Source organism: Rousettus aegyptiacus, unplaced genomic scaffold, assembly GCF_014176215.1.
Source record: "Rousettus aegyptiacus isolate mRouAeg1 unplaced genomic scaffold, mRouAeg1.p scaffold_m13_p_6, whole genome shotgun sequence".
NCBI lineage: Eukaryota > Metazoa > Chordata > Mammalia > Chiroptera > Pteropodidae > Rousettus > Rousettus aegyptiacus.
In genome coordinates, this window is record NW_023416309.1 from 74,286,525 (window position 1) to 74,303,101 (window position 16,577).

At 36.0% G+C, this 16,577-nt stretch overlaps 2 pseudogenes; both read right to left on the reverse strand.

Annotated features, from left to right (window-relative positions):
• Window positions 1-13,289: 13,289 nt before the first annotated feature.
• On the reverse strand, window positions 13,290-13,408 carry LOC118604764 (annotated as a pseudogene).
• A 2,338-nt stretch (window positions 13,409-15,746) lies between these two features.
• Window positions 15,747-15,865, reverse strand: LOC118604776 (annotated as a pseudogene).
• Between the last annotated feature and the right edge of the window lie 712 nt (window positions 15,866-16,577).

Genomic DNA, 16,577 nt, shown 5'->3' on the forward strand with positions numbered 1-16,577 from the left:
CTAAAGAATGGACAGTACATTCATGGGAAGTTTCTAAGACACCGTGGGCTGGGCTTCAGAGACTTGAGAAGATGGTGGTAGAGAAGGTGGCAAGACCATATATCCCCCTGCAAGGATCCTGCTGATTCTAAAAGTGCAGGAGGAAATGATTCAGAGTCAGAGGAAAACTGCTAAATACTTGCTGTGTCTAAATAGCCCCAATGAGACTGGGAATCCTTAAACAAAAAGGATGCAAGAAACAATTATAAAATGATGCCTGTTAAATCCAGTGGTTCATACTCCTAAACTGTAATTGACTTTTAATACTCTTAGTATTAATATTTATTGCATATTTAAAGTTGCTAAGAGAGTGAATCTTAAAAGTTCTCATCACAAGAAAAAAATTTCCTGTAACTGTATGGTGACAAATGTTAACTAGAATTATTGTGGTGATCATTTAGCAGTATATACAAATATCAAAGCATTTGTTGTACACTGGAAACTAATATGTTGTATGTCAATTATACCTCAATTTAAAAAAGAAACTAAAAATTTTAAATACTTAGAATTTACACTGTTAATAGTAAAAGTAAGTGGAACTCAAATTTTTTTTCTAAAAGTAAGTGGAAGTGTAAAATGGACAACCACTTTGGAAAATTGGTAGTTTCTTATAAAGTTAAATAGACATTTTCCCTTGACCCAGGAATTCCATTCCTAGGTATTTATCAGAGAAAGGAAAACATATGTCCCCAAAAGATTTGCCTACAGACCAGATCAATGGTTGCTTGATTGGGAGGACTGACTAGAAAGGGGCAGAAGGAAATTGATGAAAATGTTCTCTGTCTTGATAGGGGTGGTGATTACATGGTTGGACACATTTGTCAAAACTCATGGAACTGTACAACTAAGATCTGTGTATTTCTCTCTATATAAATTATTACTCAATTTTTAAAAAGTTCTTAGTTAAAAATTAAAATAAGACATTGTTTAAATGCACAATGGAGGACTACTTATAGAGCGTAGACCTTGGTATTATAATTTTTAAAGACCATTTTAAATAATTACAGTGTTTGCTTTAGATGCCGTGGGTTACACTTTGATGGAATATATCCATTTTTATAAAGTATGACAGTTGTATAAAATGCAAAATAAATACAAGTCTCATCTTTCTTTTTCATTAGCACTGTCACCTTTTTACTCCTTCTGATACTACTGGGAAGGACACACGTCTAACACAGGTAATGTTTTGTGAATTTTTTTGCTTGTGACAACTGGTCTCATCTTTTTCTTGCCTTCCCATATTTTTCTTATAAAAGTTCCCAAGGTGCTATGATGAATTCATGAAAAAACTCTTCCTTTAATAGTCTTTGTTAGAACTATTTATCTTGGCTATTACTCTTGCCAATAATATATTCTAAATTAATGATGGCAAAATATTAACTACTCAGTTTTTTACTAATGACTCTATTCTACTCTTCTGAACCAAAGCAACATAAGGGCAGATACATTCACACCTCTTATGGCTGATAACAAACACTCTCATGCCTTTGAAAGCAGTCTTCGTATCAGTTAAATTATATAGCATGTTACATAGTGATCAAATGTAACCAGTTTTTACTGGAGAAATTTATTTTTCTGATAATTTGACCCTTTCTATTTAAGGATATGTGAAACTTATTTTTAAAGGAATATATGATCAAAATTATATATAATAAATTATAAAGTTAATTCTCCTCCTGTGGTTTAAATAGAGAAAATGCATTCATATTTTTGATTATGACTTCTTTATCCACATCACCTAAACATGAGAGAAGGCTTTCTTAAGCAAGAATCTGAAACAATAAATCCTCTTCACTTTATCCCAAGGCTAGATTTTTTTATTCATTGGTTTATTAATAAGAAGTGCTACTTTATATATACAAAAAAGGGAGGGAGGGAATATCAGTAACTGAAGCATAAAGGAGCAGTTGTAAAGAATAGTGGTGATGCAATGGTGATGAAAGATCTCTCCTCACAGTGAGCCCACACCTGGGTAGCTTGGCAGGTGAGTGCTACGAAATTTTCAAGGAATGGATCATTTTATACAAGTTGTTCAGAAAATGGATAAAGAAGGCAAGCCAACTAATTTTATGAAATGTTTACTTTAGCTAAGGACAGCACAAAAATAATAACAGTATAGGCCTCATTCACTTATGAACACAAACGTGAAAATCCTGAATAATATATGGGCCAAAAAAATTCAAAAGTTTGTTGAAAAAAGAAATTGTTCAACCCGATTAAGTCAAGTTTTTCCCAGACGTGCAAGGATGATGTGCCGCCCCACATTCTTCCTTCCCGACAGAACACCATCTTGTTAGGAGCAGCCTGTGCCAAACCCCAAGGGATGAGTCACAATCAGTCACAGCCATCCATTTCTCCTTTGCCATACACTCAGAATGCAACCCTCCTTTGCAGCCAGAAGTGCCAGGATCTATTTCTGACCAGTGGCACTAAGACAAGTCTACGGGGGGAAGGGTCTTCTGGGAAAGCTTTTCTTCTGCCAGGAAAAGAAGAGTCACTTAAGTAAAGCAGTTTTGTGCTCCTGCTTCTGCTCTCTCCCTTTCACCACCAGATTTATGCCTTTAAATATGATAACGATCTTGCAACCATGATGTGACTAGTATGAGGACAAAAAGTCAGTGTACCGATGTCAAGATAGAAAGATAGGCTCTTTCTGCTGGATGACACCATCGGGCTGCTAGACCAACCTGAGATGGCTCACCTCCAGATTGCGTGTTAAGAAGTTAATGCTCCCGGGTTTTAAGATACTATTGCTGGTATTCTATTATGTGCTGCTGAGACCATTTCTACCAATTCAAATAATGTATCAGAAAAATCGATAAATATTATTAATTGCATTAGTGGACTTAAGGAGAAACATCACATGATTGTATGATTAGAAATAGAAAAAACATAGAATGCAATGCCTAATTTTTATTTTTAAACTTCAGAAAACTAGGAATAGAAACAACTTCTTTAACTTTAAAAAGACTATATATGTAAAACCCATAATTAGCATAGTTAATGATGCCTTCTTCCCTGTAAAGACAGAAAGAAGATGGGATTGCCACTACTGCAATACTGGGGGTCCTGGCCAACGTACTAAGAGAAGAAAATTAAATAAGCAGTATAGAGACGGGAAGGGAAAAGGTAAGCCTGTTGTTACCTGTAATGATATTATTACCTTTGTAGAAAATGTTACCAGAAACAATATGGAAACCATTAGGACCAATAAGATAGTCAGAGACTTTGCTGGATACAAGAAAAACTTAATACTAATAGCTCTCCTTTACACTGGCAATAATCAACTAGAAATTATACAAAACAAAACATCATTTGTGATAGTAACAAAATCTAGAAAGTATTCAGAACATAAAATAATTAAGACTGCTCTTTACATTTATGTAAAACTTGGAAAAAACTTTTCCAATTTATGGAAGAACTTGAAACTCTCAAAGGACATAAAAATTCAGTATAAATTGAGGGATAAACTGTTTGGAAGGGCCAACACAATATTATAAATCTATAAATTCTCCCTAAAATAACATATAAGTTAAATTTTGGGGAACTTGATAAACTTGTTCTAAAATGTATGACATTATAAAGGTACATAATAGCCACATCAGTTTTGAAAAGGAAGAGTAAAGAGGAGGGAATCACCCTGCCAGATATAAAACATACCACAAAAGTCATAACAAACAAACAACACACACACACGCACGCACACACACACACACACACACAACACAACACAATTGGTACTGTTTAGTAACTGACAAATGAAGGAAACAGAATAGAGAGTGCAGAAACAGCCCAAGTGCATACTTGATATAGAATAAAGTTAGTGATGTTGTCAGGGGGAACAGGTTAGAGTAGTAAATAGGGTAAGTAGCTGCCAAAGAGACAAAGGAAATAAAGCTGTATCCCTACGTCACACCATATACAAATGTAAACTCCAGATGAATTAAAGACTTTAAAACAAAAGGTAAAACTATAAGCCCTTTTTGACCTTGGAGTGGAATTTTCTTGAATAAGATACCCAAACCACAAACCATAAAATGAAATATTGATGAATTTGAGTACATTAAAATTAAGAATTTCTGCTCAACGAAGGATATCACAGACCCTACCTCTCCTTCATTTATTTAAGAAATATTCATTAAACACCATACCAACCACTGGCACGACAACAATGAACAAAATGCACAACGGTGAACATGATCCCTGTAGAAACATGGCTTGACTGGTGTTGTTGAACAAGGGAGCAGGGGGAGCATCTTTTCAGCAAACATGCAGGTAGTATTTTGGCAAGATCATTGTTAAGACAATAATAAGACACTAGGGGAAGCATATGAAAGCAAGACTTGAGACTCATAGAGAGAAGCCAAAGGAGGTGTCTTATTTAAAGTGGTCATTTCTCCCTTGGTCCATGCAACAATTTCTATCTCTTAGAGCAGGGGTTCCCAATACCCCTGAGTCATGGACTGCTACCATCAGTGGCCCTTTGGAATCAGGCTGCACAGCAGGAGATGAGCAGCAGGTGAGCAATGTATCGAAACCTCATCTGTATTTGCAGCTGCTCCCCAATGCTAGCATCACCACCTTAGCTCTCTACCTCAGGTCATCAGGTGTTAGGTTCTCATAAGGAGCATACATCCTAGATCCCTCACATGTGCAATTCACAATAGGGTTCACGCTCTGCCCACTTGTTTCAGTCACAGTTTTGGTAAGCCCACAAGCTAACCCTAGCCAAAATGAGTGAAAAGTAACATCACTGGAGAGCTTCTTTAAAAAGGGGGAAAGGCCCATTGATGAGCAGCGGAAGACTCTAAGACTGCCAGCAAAAAGAAGGCTGTATTTAAAATATTAAGAGTCCTACTTAAATTATGGGTTCATTGCCAACAGGTGATTCATATTCTCCAAGCCCACTTTGTATAATATGTGGTAACTGGCTGCAACGAAGCCACGAAACCTTCAAAACTGCATCACCACATGGAGACCAAGCACCCTTCATTAAAAGACAAGCCTTTGGAGTTTTTCAAAAGAAGAAAAACATGAACATGAAGAACAGAAGCAACTATTGAAGACCACCGCTTCATCAAATGTGTCCGTACTGAGAGCATCATTCTTAGTGGCTAACCACATTGCTAAAGCTAAGAAGCCCTTTACTATCGGAGAAGAGTTGATCCTGCCGGCTGCTAAGGATATTTGTTGTTAACTTTTAGGAGACACTGCAGTTCAAAAGGTGGCACATGTTCCTCTTTTGGCCAGCACCATAACTAGATGAATTGACAAAATAGCAGAGGATATTGAGGCATAATTGTTAGGATTAATAAATCACCATGGTATGAGATTATAGAGTAAACTGGACATAAACAACACATGTCAAGTGTCACTGTTTCCCATCACCCCCAGATGGGACCATCTAGTTGCAGTAAAACAAGCTCAGGGTTCCCACTGATTCTGCCTTATGGTGAGTTATATAATTATTTCATTATATATTACAATGTAATAATAATAGAAATAAAATGCACAATAAATGTAATGCGTTTGAATTATCCCAAAACCATCCCTCCCAACCTGGTTTGTAGAAAAATTGTCTTCCATTAAACCGGTCCCTGGTGCCAAAAAGGTTGGGAACTGTTGCCTTAGAGCATGGACTATGTTTCTGAGTGCCTGCTGTCCCGAAGCTTGCCATCTTGAGGGGTAGACAGACATTAAAACAATGTATCTTAATAGCTTTGGTAGGCTTGTAGGAACTTACAGTACAGTAACTAATTAAGTCTAGAGATCTCAAAGTACAATTTCCCTCTTGGAACTGATCCAGAGCCAGAGCCATCAAATCTACCAGTGACACAGTGCTCATGCTTAGAGCTCACAAGACTCCAGGGGACAGCTTCATTAGTAGCTTTGCCATGCAAACATTGAATAGAAACATTCCATTCCACCTGCTGACACTCAGGATTAATTCCATGTAACTCCACTTCTGATTCTAATTTTTGTTTTTTTTTTTTTGTTGAGTTCTTTTGGTTATAAGGAAAAAGGAATAAACTTAAATCACACACACACACACACATTCATTGAGGCAAGAATCATCAATAGATGCTGCAACTTGTGGGCCAAAATTTGATTAAGAACAGGATATTTAAATAGTATCAAAGTATCTCCCAGCAAAATCCTTAGTTACAAAAGCAAAAATAGAATCTTGACAGTGGATGAACATGGTGGATTTCACTTGAGCCAACTTACCAAATTTAACATCACTGGTAAAGGGTCAAATTGACATAATGTATTTCCTGATATGATGCACTGAGAAAGATACATCACTTATGTAATATTCCTGTCAGAAAAAATGTAACCTAAATTCAATCATGAGAAACATCGGACAAATTGAGGGAAATTCTACATAATTGAGGGATATTCTACATAATTACTGGATTGTAGTTTTCTAAAATGTCAGTCATAAAAAGTAAAGACAGGTTAAGGAACTAATTGAAACGAGACATATGGTCTTGGCTTGGATCCTGGACTAGGAAGAAAACAGCTTATTATTTGAAGACAAATGGAAAAATTGGAATATGAACTGTGAAATGAATAATAGTATTGTATCAATATTAAATTTCCTGAAATTAATAACTATACTACAGTTATATAAGAAAATATAAGAAAATGTTTCTAGGAAACACACATTGATATATTAGTGGTAAAGAGACATTATGTCTCTAATTTCAAGTGGTTCAGGAAAAATACTTGAGAAAGGGAAAACGATAAAGCAAATGAGACAAAATATTAATAAGTGGTGAGTCTGAGCCAAGTTGATACATAAAATTAACCATCGCAACATACATGGGATGTTTATTGCCAACTGCAATAAATTCAAAAGTTTTTAATAAAAGGTAGCAAAATCCACCTGAGAGATTTCTGTTTTTGAGAAAATGGAGTAGATGTACTTTTCCCTATTCCATCAGCCAAGTACAACTAAAACACTGGACGTGATAGATGAAGCAAACATAAGAAGATAAAAGATGGAAAGAAGAAGTCTAAAAAGCTAGGGACCTTGGGACCCAAGGGACAGTTGATAGTGAGTTCCTTAAGTTTTCCTTCTCCCTCATATGCCCCAGCTTTGAAGGTGAGCTCAGCAACCTGGAAACACCAAGCCACAGATGAAAAAGAGACCCAAGAAAAGCCTTCTCTCTCTCACCAAAGGACCAGGAAAAGGGTAGCCCTAACAAGACAGAAAACTTAGGAAATAACCACTCTGCTCCAGCCAAATACTTCAGATAAACTGGCCTCACCCACACCCACACCAGTAAAGGCTGAGTGGTGAGTCTAGAATTCCACCCTCCCCAGGATATAATGAAACACCCCAGCATCTCCTCCAGGGTGGTTTCCAAGAAGGTCAAGTAGGGAGTGGGGACTTCTACCCCAGCCAGCTGGTAATGAGGCCACCCATACTACAAGGTTAGTAGAGACCATGGGGTAGCCTGGACTTCCATCCTAGATTGGTAGTCATAGTGCATCATCCCTCACACTCCCTGCTGGGGTAAGTGTCAGAGGAGGCCTACTGAAGAGTCAGAACTTTCACTTATTATAGCACTAATGAGGCCATGACTGAGGTGGCAGTGAAACCATATAGAGAACTAGAACTCTCTCCCTCACCCAGCAATGAGGAGAAGCCCCTCCCCCAATCAGATGTCAACAGAGGCCTCCTGGAGAACTGAACTTCTACTTCCAACTGGTGGAAAAAGAGCACCTCCCCCCTCTCCTGCCAGGGCGGTGTCAGAGAAAGCCTGGTAAAACAGAAGGTTTAAATAAGATCCAGAGACTCATAAAATAATACAAAAATGGTCATGTTTCCTTCGAAAATCATCCATTATACCAAGAACTGAATGAAAAAAGATAAGAGCTGCCAACACCCAAAGGACAGAAATGTTAGAATTCTTTAAAAAATATTTTCAAGCAGCCATGATAAAAATGCTTTAACAAGAAATTATGAATGTGCTTGAAACAAATGAAAAAAAAAATAGCTTCAGCAAAGAAATAGATCTAAAGAAGAACCAAATGGAAATTTCAGAGCTGAAAAATATAATAGCTGAAATTAAAGCTCAGCGAATGGGTTCAACAACAATATTAATGATAAAATATGTAAGATGGAACAAAGTAGTACTCAAATAAAAAGTATAATTTAAATGGATTTACCTGAAAAGCAAAAAGATTGAAAATAAGCGAACTAAGATTTCAACTCAAGAAGGTAGAAAGAGAACATAAAAATAAGCTCAAAGTATGAGGAATTATTAAAGATATAAGTAGACATTTATCATGAAATGGAAAAAATACACAGCAATTGACTAGTAAAACTAATAAATTTGGTTCTTTGGTCCAATAAAATAGACTAATTTTTGGCAAGTCTGATGAAAAAAGAAAGGGGGTAAGGGAGTGAGGAAGGAATAGAAATACAAATAAACAATATTAGTGTTCATAACTACAGTTTTGGAGATTTTAACAAATGATAAAAGAATAAAATTTCAACCTTGCAATAATAAATTTGAACGGCTATATGGAATACATATTTTATTAGAAATATTAGTGACCAAAATTGACTCAAGATATAGAAACCCCAACATAGTAATAATTAGAGTAGGAATTAGAAATATATTCAAGGAGCTATCTCACAAAGGCATCAGGTCCAGACAGTTTTATAGGTGAATTCTACCAAAGCTTCATAGAGCAGAAAATCCCTAAGATCTCTTAACTTTTCTAGAGACTACAAAAATTTCCAACTTATTTTACAACTCAGATGACATAACAAAATGAAACAAACAGAAAAAGAAAAAGCCCCACAAAAGAAACCTTTTTTTTTTTTTTTTAATATGTAAGGCTCTGTACTTTTTAAACTAAATTTATTGTGGTGGCTGGTTAATAATAACGTTATATAAGTTTCAGATGTGCATCTTTATAATATGACATCTATATTCTATTATATGCCCACTACCTTTCTATACTTGACCCCCTTTACCCACTGCATTTCCCCCCACCCTGGTAACCACCATTCTGTCATCCGTATCTACGATTTTGTTTTTTGTTTATTTCATTTGTTCATTTGTTGCTTTCTGTTTTATATCCCACATGAGTAAAATTATATAGTTCTTGTCCTTTTCCATCTGACTTACTTCACTTAGCATAATACTCTTACGATCCAGCCATATTGTCACAAATGGCAATGCTTTATCTTTTTTATGGCCAAGTAGTATTCCATTGCATATATGAACCACATTTTCTTTGTCTAATCATCCATCAAAGGACTCTTAGGTTGTTTCCATGTCTTGCCTATTGTAAATAATTCTGCAATTAACATAGGGGTACATAAAGATTTACAAATAAGTATTTTCTAATTTTTCAGGTAGATACTCAGAAGACAGATTCTGGGTCATATGGTAGCTCTAGTCTTAATTTTTTGAGAAATCTCCATATTGTTTTCTATAGTGGCTGCACAAATGTACATTCCCACCAGGAGTGTGTGAAGATTTTCCCCTTTCTCCACATCCTTTCCAACACTTGTTGTTTTTTGTCTTATTGAGGATAGCCATTCCAACGAGTGTGAGGTAGTATCTGACTGTGGTTTTGATTTGCACTTCCTTTATAATTACTGATGTTGAGCATATATTTTCATATATCTGTTGGCCATCTACATGTCTTCCTTGAAAGTGTCTATTCAGGTCCTTTACCCACTTTTTTAATTGGACTGTTTTGTTGCTGTTGAGTTGTATGAGTTCTTTATATATTTTGGATATTAGCTCCTTATCAGAGGTATCATTTACAAATATCTTCTCCCGTTCAGTTGGTTGCCTTTTTGTTTTATTGATGTTTCTGTTGTTATATAGAAACTTTTTAGTTTGATGTAGTTTCATTCATTTATTTTTGCTTTTATTTCCTTTGCTTTTGGGGTCAAGTTCGCAAAACCCCCTTTAAGGCCAGTAGCCTTAAGTTTAGTTTCTATGTTTTCTTCTATGTGTTTTATTGTTTCAGGTTTATATTCAAGTCTTTAATCCTTTTTGAGCTAATTTTTGTGTACAGCATCAGATAGCAGTCTAATTTAATTCTTTTGCCTGTGACTCTTCAGATTCCTAGCACCATTTATTGAAAGAGACTTTCTTTTTTCCATTATATGTTTTTGGCTCCTCTGTTGAAAATTAGTTGCCTATATATATGTGAGTTTATTTCTGGGCTCTCAGATCTTTTTAAAAATTAAAAAAAATACTTTCCCCACATCTCTCCACTCCCCCCTTTGGCAACCGTCAGCTTATTCTCTAATATCTTTGTGTTTATTCTCTATATCTATGGGCTCTCAATTCTGTTCCATTAGTTTGTGTTTCTGTTTTTCTGCCAATACCATACTGTTTTAATTACTATTGTTTTGCAGTGTAGTTTGAAGTCAGGGAGTGTAATACCTCTGGGTTGGTTCTTCCCTACCCTGACCCCAGGATTATTTGGCTGTTTGAAGTCTTTTGTAGTCCATACAAATTTGAGGGTTTATATATATATATATATATATATATATAGTTGTTGTTCAATTTCTTTGAAAAAATCCATTGGGATTTTGATAGTGATTGCATTAAATATGTATATTGCTTTAGATTATATGGCCATTTTAACAATGTTAATTCTTCCAATCCATAAACATAAAATATCTTTAGATTTCTTTATGTCTTGTTTAACTTCTTTCAAAAATGTCAACAATGTAGTTTTCAGTATACAAGTCCCTTACCTTCTTTGTTAAGTTTATTCCTATTTAATCCATTATCTTGCAATCATAAGTGGGATTCTTTTCTTCATTTCTCTTCCTGATGTTTCATTGCTAGTATATAGGAATGCAATGGATTTTTGTATATTGATCTTGTATTCTGCAACTTTACTGTATGTTTATTGTTTGTAATAGTTTTTTGGTGGAGTCTTTACAGTTTTCTATATATAGAATTGCGTCATCTGCAAGGAGCAACAGTCTTACTTCATTCACAATTTGGATGCTTTTTATTTCTTTTTCTTGTCTAATTTTTTCTGGCTAGGACTTCCAGGTACTATGTTGAATAACAGTGGTGAGAGTAGGCATTCTTGTCTTGTTCCTGATCTTAGAGGAAAAGTTTTCAGTTTTTCACCACTGAATGTATGATGTTAGCTGAGGATTTGCCATATATGTCATTTATTATGTTGAGGTACTTAATTTAACTCCCATACTCATTTTATTGAGTGTTTTTATTATAACTGGATGTTGTTTCTTGTCAAACGCTTTTTCTGCATCTATTGATGTTATCTTGTAATTTTTACCTTCTATTTTGTTAATGTGCCATATCACATTGATTGACTTGTGGATATTGAACCATCCTTGTATCATAAAATGAACCCCACTTAATCATGATGTATGATCCTTTTAACATAGTGTTGTACTGGATTTACTAGCATTTTATTTAGAATTTTTGTATCTATATTCATCGGAGATATTGGCCTATAATGTGTGTGTGTGTGTGTGTGTGTGTGTGTGTGTGTGTGTGTGTGTGGTCCTTGCCTGGTTTTGGTATCGAGGTAAATTTGGCCTCACAAAATGAGTTAAGAAGTATTCCTTCCTCTTCAGTGTTTTTGGAATAGGTTGAAAGGGATTGGTATTGTCTTCTTTGACTATTTGGTAGAATCTCTATTTCCAGACTTTTGTTTTTTGAGAGGTTTTTAATTATTGTTTTAATTTCCTTACTAGTGATTGGTCTACTTAGGTTTTCTAATTCTTTATGATTTAGTCTAGGTAGATTGTACATATCTAAGAATTTTTCCATTTCTTCTAGGTTATCAAATCTAGAGGTGTATGGCCTTATAATATTCTTGTATAATCCTATGTATTTCTGTGGTATCTGCTGCAACTTCTCCTCTTTCATTTCTAATTTTATTTATGTGAATCTTTGCTTTTTTTTTTTTTTTTTTTTTTTTTTTGGTGAGTCTAGCCAGAGATTTGTCAATTTTGTTTTTCTTTTCAAAGAACCTGCTTTGTTTCATTATTTTTTTCTATTGTCTTTTTGTTCTCTTTCATTTATTTCTACTCTGATTTTTATTATTTTCTTCCTTCTGCTAACTTTGAGTTTTTTTTGTTCTTCTTTTCTAGTTCTTTTAGGTACAATGTTAGATAGTTTGAGATTTTTCTTGATTCTTGAGGTAGGTCTATAATGCTATAAACTTACTACTGCTTTTGCTATACCCAAAAAATGTTGGTATGTCATATGTTCATATTCATTTGTCTTTATGTATCTTTTATCCAATATTTTTTCATTAGCATGTTGTTTAATCTTCACTTATTTGAAGTGTTCAACTTTCTTCTTAATTTCCAGTTTCATAACATTGTTGTCAGAAAATGTTTGGTATGATTTCAATCTTCTTAAATTTATAAAGACTAGTTTTGTGCCCTAACATATGTTCTATCATTGAGAATGTTCCATGTGCACTTGAAAAGAATGTGAATTCTATAGTTTTGAGATTGAAAGTTTTATTAGTATCAAGTCCATTTTATCTAATATGTCATTTAAGGCCAATATTTAATTAAGTTTCTGTCTGGATAATCTATCTATTGCTATCAATGGGGTATTCAGGTCTCCTACTATAATTGTATTTTTGTCTTTTTCTCCCTTTATGTCTGTTAGTAATTACTTTATATATTTTAGTGCTCTCAGTTTGAGTGCATATATATCGATAACTGTTATGTCAGCTTGATCAGTTGTCCTCTTTATTATTATGAAATGTCCATCTTTGTCTCTTTGTACCTTTTTTATCTTGAAATCAATTTTGTCTGATATAATTACTACTATGCCTGCTTTTCTCTGGATGTCATTTGCTTGAGGTATTATCTTCTGCTCCCTCACCTAGAGCCTATGTTTGTCTTTGGAGCTGAGATTAATCTCCTGCAGGCATTATATAGCTTGGTTTTGTTTTTCAATCCATCCCACTACTCTGTGCATTTTGATTGGTGAGTTCAGTACATTTACATTCAGGGTGATTATTGATATATGAGGACTTAACACAGCCATTTTATCTTTTGTTTCCTGGTCACTCTATATCTCCATTTTTTTTTTTTTTTTTTCCTTGTGATCTATCTGCTATTTTGGTTTGGTAGTTTTCTATTATTTTTCCTTTGTTTACTTTTTTATTTTTATTTTTTAGGTGAGGGAACCCTTGGTTGACCTCACAGATTGCAAGGACCTTGTCATCTTACAATCCCTTATTTATTTATTTTTTTATACCTATAGCACCTGGTCTTGCTAGGTGGTCTTCCATCCAAGTACTAACCAGACCTGACCCTGCTTAGCTTCCGAGATCAGACGGGGTCGGGCTTGTTCAGGGTAGCATGGCTGTAGACTTCTAGGTTTCTAACTTAAAGCTTGCTAATTCTTTCTTCCATCTGGTCTGGTCTATTTTCAATACTTTCTAGTGGAGTCATCTCCTTTATTGAATTCTTCATCTCCAGAGTTTCTTTTTGTTTCTTTTTTATAGTTTCAATCTTTTCAGTAAGGTACTCCTTTTATTTGATTTTATTCTTGAGCTTATTGAACTGCTTTTCTTTATTTTCCTGTATTTCATTGAGTTTCTTCATAACTACAATCTTGAATTCTCTGTCATTTAAATCACCATCTTCTATGACTTTGAGTTTGGTTTCTGGAAACTTTTCATTTCCTTTCTGTGCTCCCTAGTTTGGTTGTTTATGGTATTTGATGGATTATTTTTCTGACTGTATATTTCAAGTAGTGAACTCTTTTCTTGTTTAGATACTGTTTTGTTCTCAACAATTCAGCAGATTGATAGGTAGGGTACTTTCTTTTTGCTATGCTGCTTGGGACATCTCAGTTTCCTTTATCAGGCTCTGCTGAGGAGTGTGGGGCAGATGTAAGTTTGCAACCTCACGGCTCTGGATCCCCTTCCAGTAATGCTTATCAGGACCACTGTGTTATTTTAAGCTTTCTAACCACCTCTACCCGGCTCTGCCACCATGGGGAGAGGGAAAAGGAAATTTTTCTGGAGAGAAACTGCTTCTGCCCCTCATACATGTCAGGCCACAGTGTGAGGGCTGTAGCCTGACTTTTCCTCTGCTGTCACTCTCGCTGAAGACACTGTGGGTGCTGAACTGTATCAGCAGCTACCATCCCTACTCATTCCACTTCCCCTACTCTCTCCACTTCCCCTACTCATTCCAATACACCAACCTTTAGATATTCTGATACATGGACCTTTCAGGTGTGTTTGTGTATTGAGAAAGGGATCCTTTATTGAATTATAATTGTCTGACTTGTGAGTTTAAGTGGAGAAACAATGAAGTCACTCACTCAGCCATGATCCTGACATCACCCAGGCCGCTCCTATTTTCTAACTTAGAAAATATTATTTCTAACTAAATAAAACGTAAGCAAACCAACCTAGAATTATATTAAAAGACTAATTCATAATTGCCAAGTAGGGTTCATCCCAAACATTCAATGATGCAAAATTAGAAAAAATTCAGGACATTGACATGTGAAGAAAAAAACACATAGGATCATTTCAGTAATTACCCAAGCATATGAATCTCTTTCTTATGTCTACAGAATCCTTCCACTTATGAATCTTTGGAGAACAACTTGGCTCCTGTTACAGAAGCTGAAAATAGCAGACATTTGCTTACCTGGATTCCTTTGCAGCTGGGTCATAGGCACAGGACCAATCAGACTTACAACGTAGACTTTGAATCAGGAGCTAGCATCACAAAGGAGTGGGGGTGGTGCAGCATTCTCACTCTGCAGTGGGGGAGTTTGTGATAATACTGAGTTCCTGGCTCAGCAGCTGGAGTGGTGCAAGCTTCAGTGACCTGCTGTTACAGCAGAGTTTAGCTCACCAGACAGGTTCTGCAGCTTGGTTTTGGGCACTATTCCTAGCTATGTAGGTCTAAGTCTGGTTGTCTAGCCATCACTTACAAATCTGTGAAGTAACCAATATATTTTTAATAAATTCCTTTTCAGCCTATATTAGCCAGAACATTTTCTGTTTCTTACAACTAAAAACCCTGATACCAATGCAGCAAAACATCAACAGCTTCATGGGCCTTATTCCACATTATGGCTTCTCTCCATACAACTTTCCACCTTATTTCCTGCTATTTGCTGCCTCACTTTCTCCACCTTTTCAATTACTTTTGCAGCTGGAAAATTATATAAATGGCAAGTCTACGGATTAATTGCGTCTGACTCAAGTGTCCACCCTTGTCCAGTCACCAGTAGTGAGCAGATAGAGAAAGGCAGCTTATGTGTTTCCACGGTGCCCTTTCTGAGGGTCAGTAGGAGGGAGATTTTCATCGATAGAGGGGATCAGTGGACCAACAGATGTGGTGGCTGAATCTCTGAAACAAGCACCTAACCAGATGTTAGGAAGTCCTAAAAGGCTTTCTAAAGAAAAAAATTCTGTACTGGAAATTTCTAAATAAATAAGAGTTATGCAGAAGGGGATAAGGGGTAAGAAGAGTCCAGGCACAAGAAAGAATGATCTAGAGTGAAGGGTGGAGTGTTAAGAGATGGGACTGGACAGGTAGACAAAGGTCAGATCACGCAGGACTCTAAAGGCCATATTAAAATCTTAGACTTCCTCCTGCGGGTTATAAGGAGGTACTGATGCATTTCAAGCAGTAGAAGAATTTACTTACTTACTTACTTACTTATTTACTTATTTATAAATGCTTACAGCACCTGGTCTTTCTAGGTGGTCTCACATCCAAGTACTAACCAGGCCCCACCCTGCTTAGCTTCTGAGATCAGATGAGATCAGGCACGTACAGTGTGGCATGGCCACCATAGACTCAAGCAGTAGAATAATTTAAGCAAATCTGAAGTTCTGAAAGACCACTCCAGTGGGGAATGGGAAAAAGGGAAGTCAGAAAGCTGGAAGACAAGACGAGAAGTAGTAGAGTGAAGCAGTAGAGAGAAGGTGGCAGCGTGGACTAGGAACGGTGGTAGTGGGAATGGAAAGGGGCGCATGTGAGAGCGATCAGGAGGTAAAATCAGTGGGAATTGGTGACAGGTTTGATGTGGGGATTAGGGAAGGGAGGAGTTAACGATATCTGTCAGGGATTTTATTCGTATTGACTGAATTGTTAGATTAATGACTGGATGATGGTATCATTCATCAGGTTGTTGGACAACACAGGAGATTAAGCTACTTGGAAGAGAGACAATGAGCTCAGTTATGAACATATTTTAGTGCCTTTGGGACATCCAAGAAATCCAAAAGTCAGTGAAACACATGTGTTTGGGTCTCAGGAAGGAGTCAGAGCTAAAGATTTGAGTCAATGGAGTATGGATGATGATTGAAAACAAGAGACTAGATAGATGAAGATAATCTCAGGTGTTTATGTAGCATAAGAAAAGAAGAAGGCCAAAGAACCAAAATCTGGGGCAGGTTAATTTTCATGAAGGGTAGAGGAAGAGGAATCCACAAAGAAAATTGAAAAGGGCCAGCCAGAGATGTAAGAGGAAAACCGGTGTCATAAGTCCCAAGGTGAGTGTGGA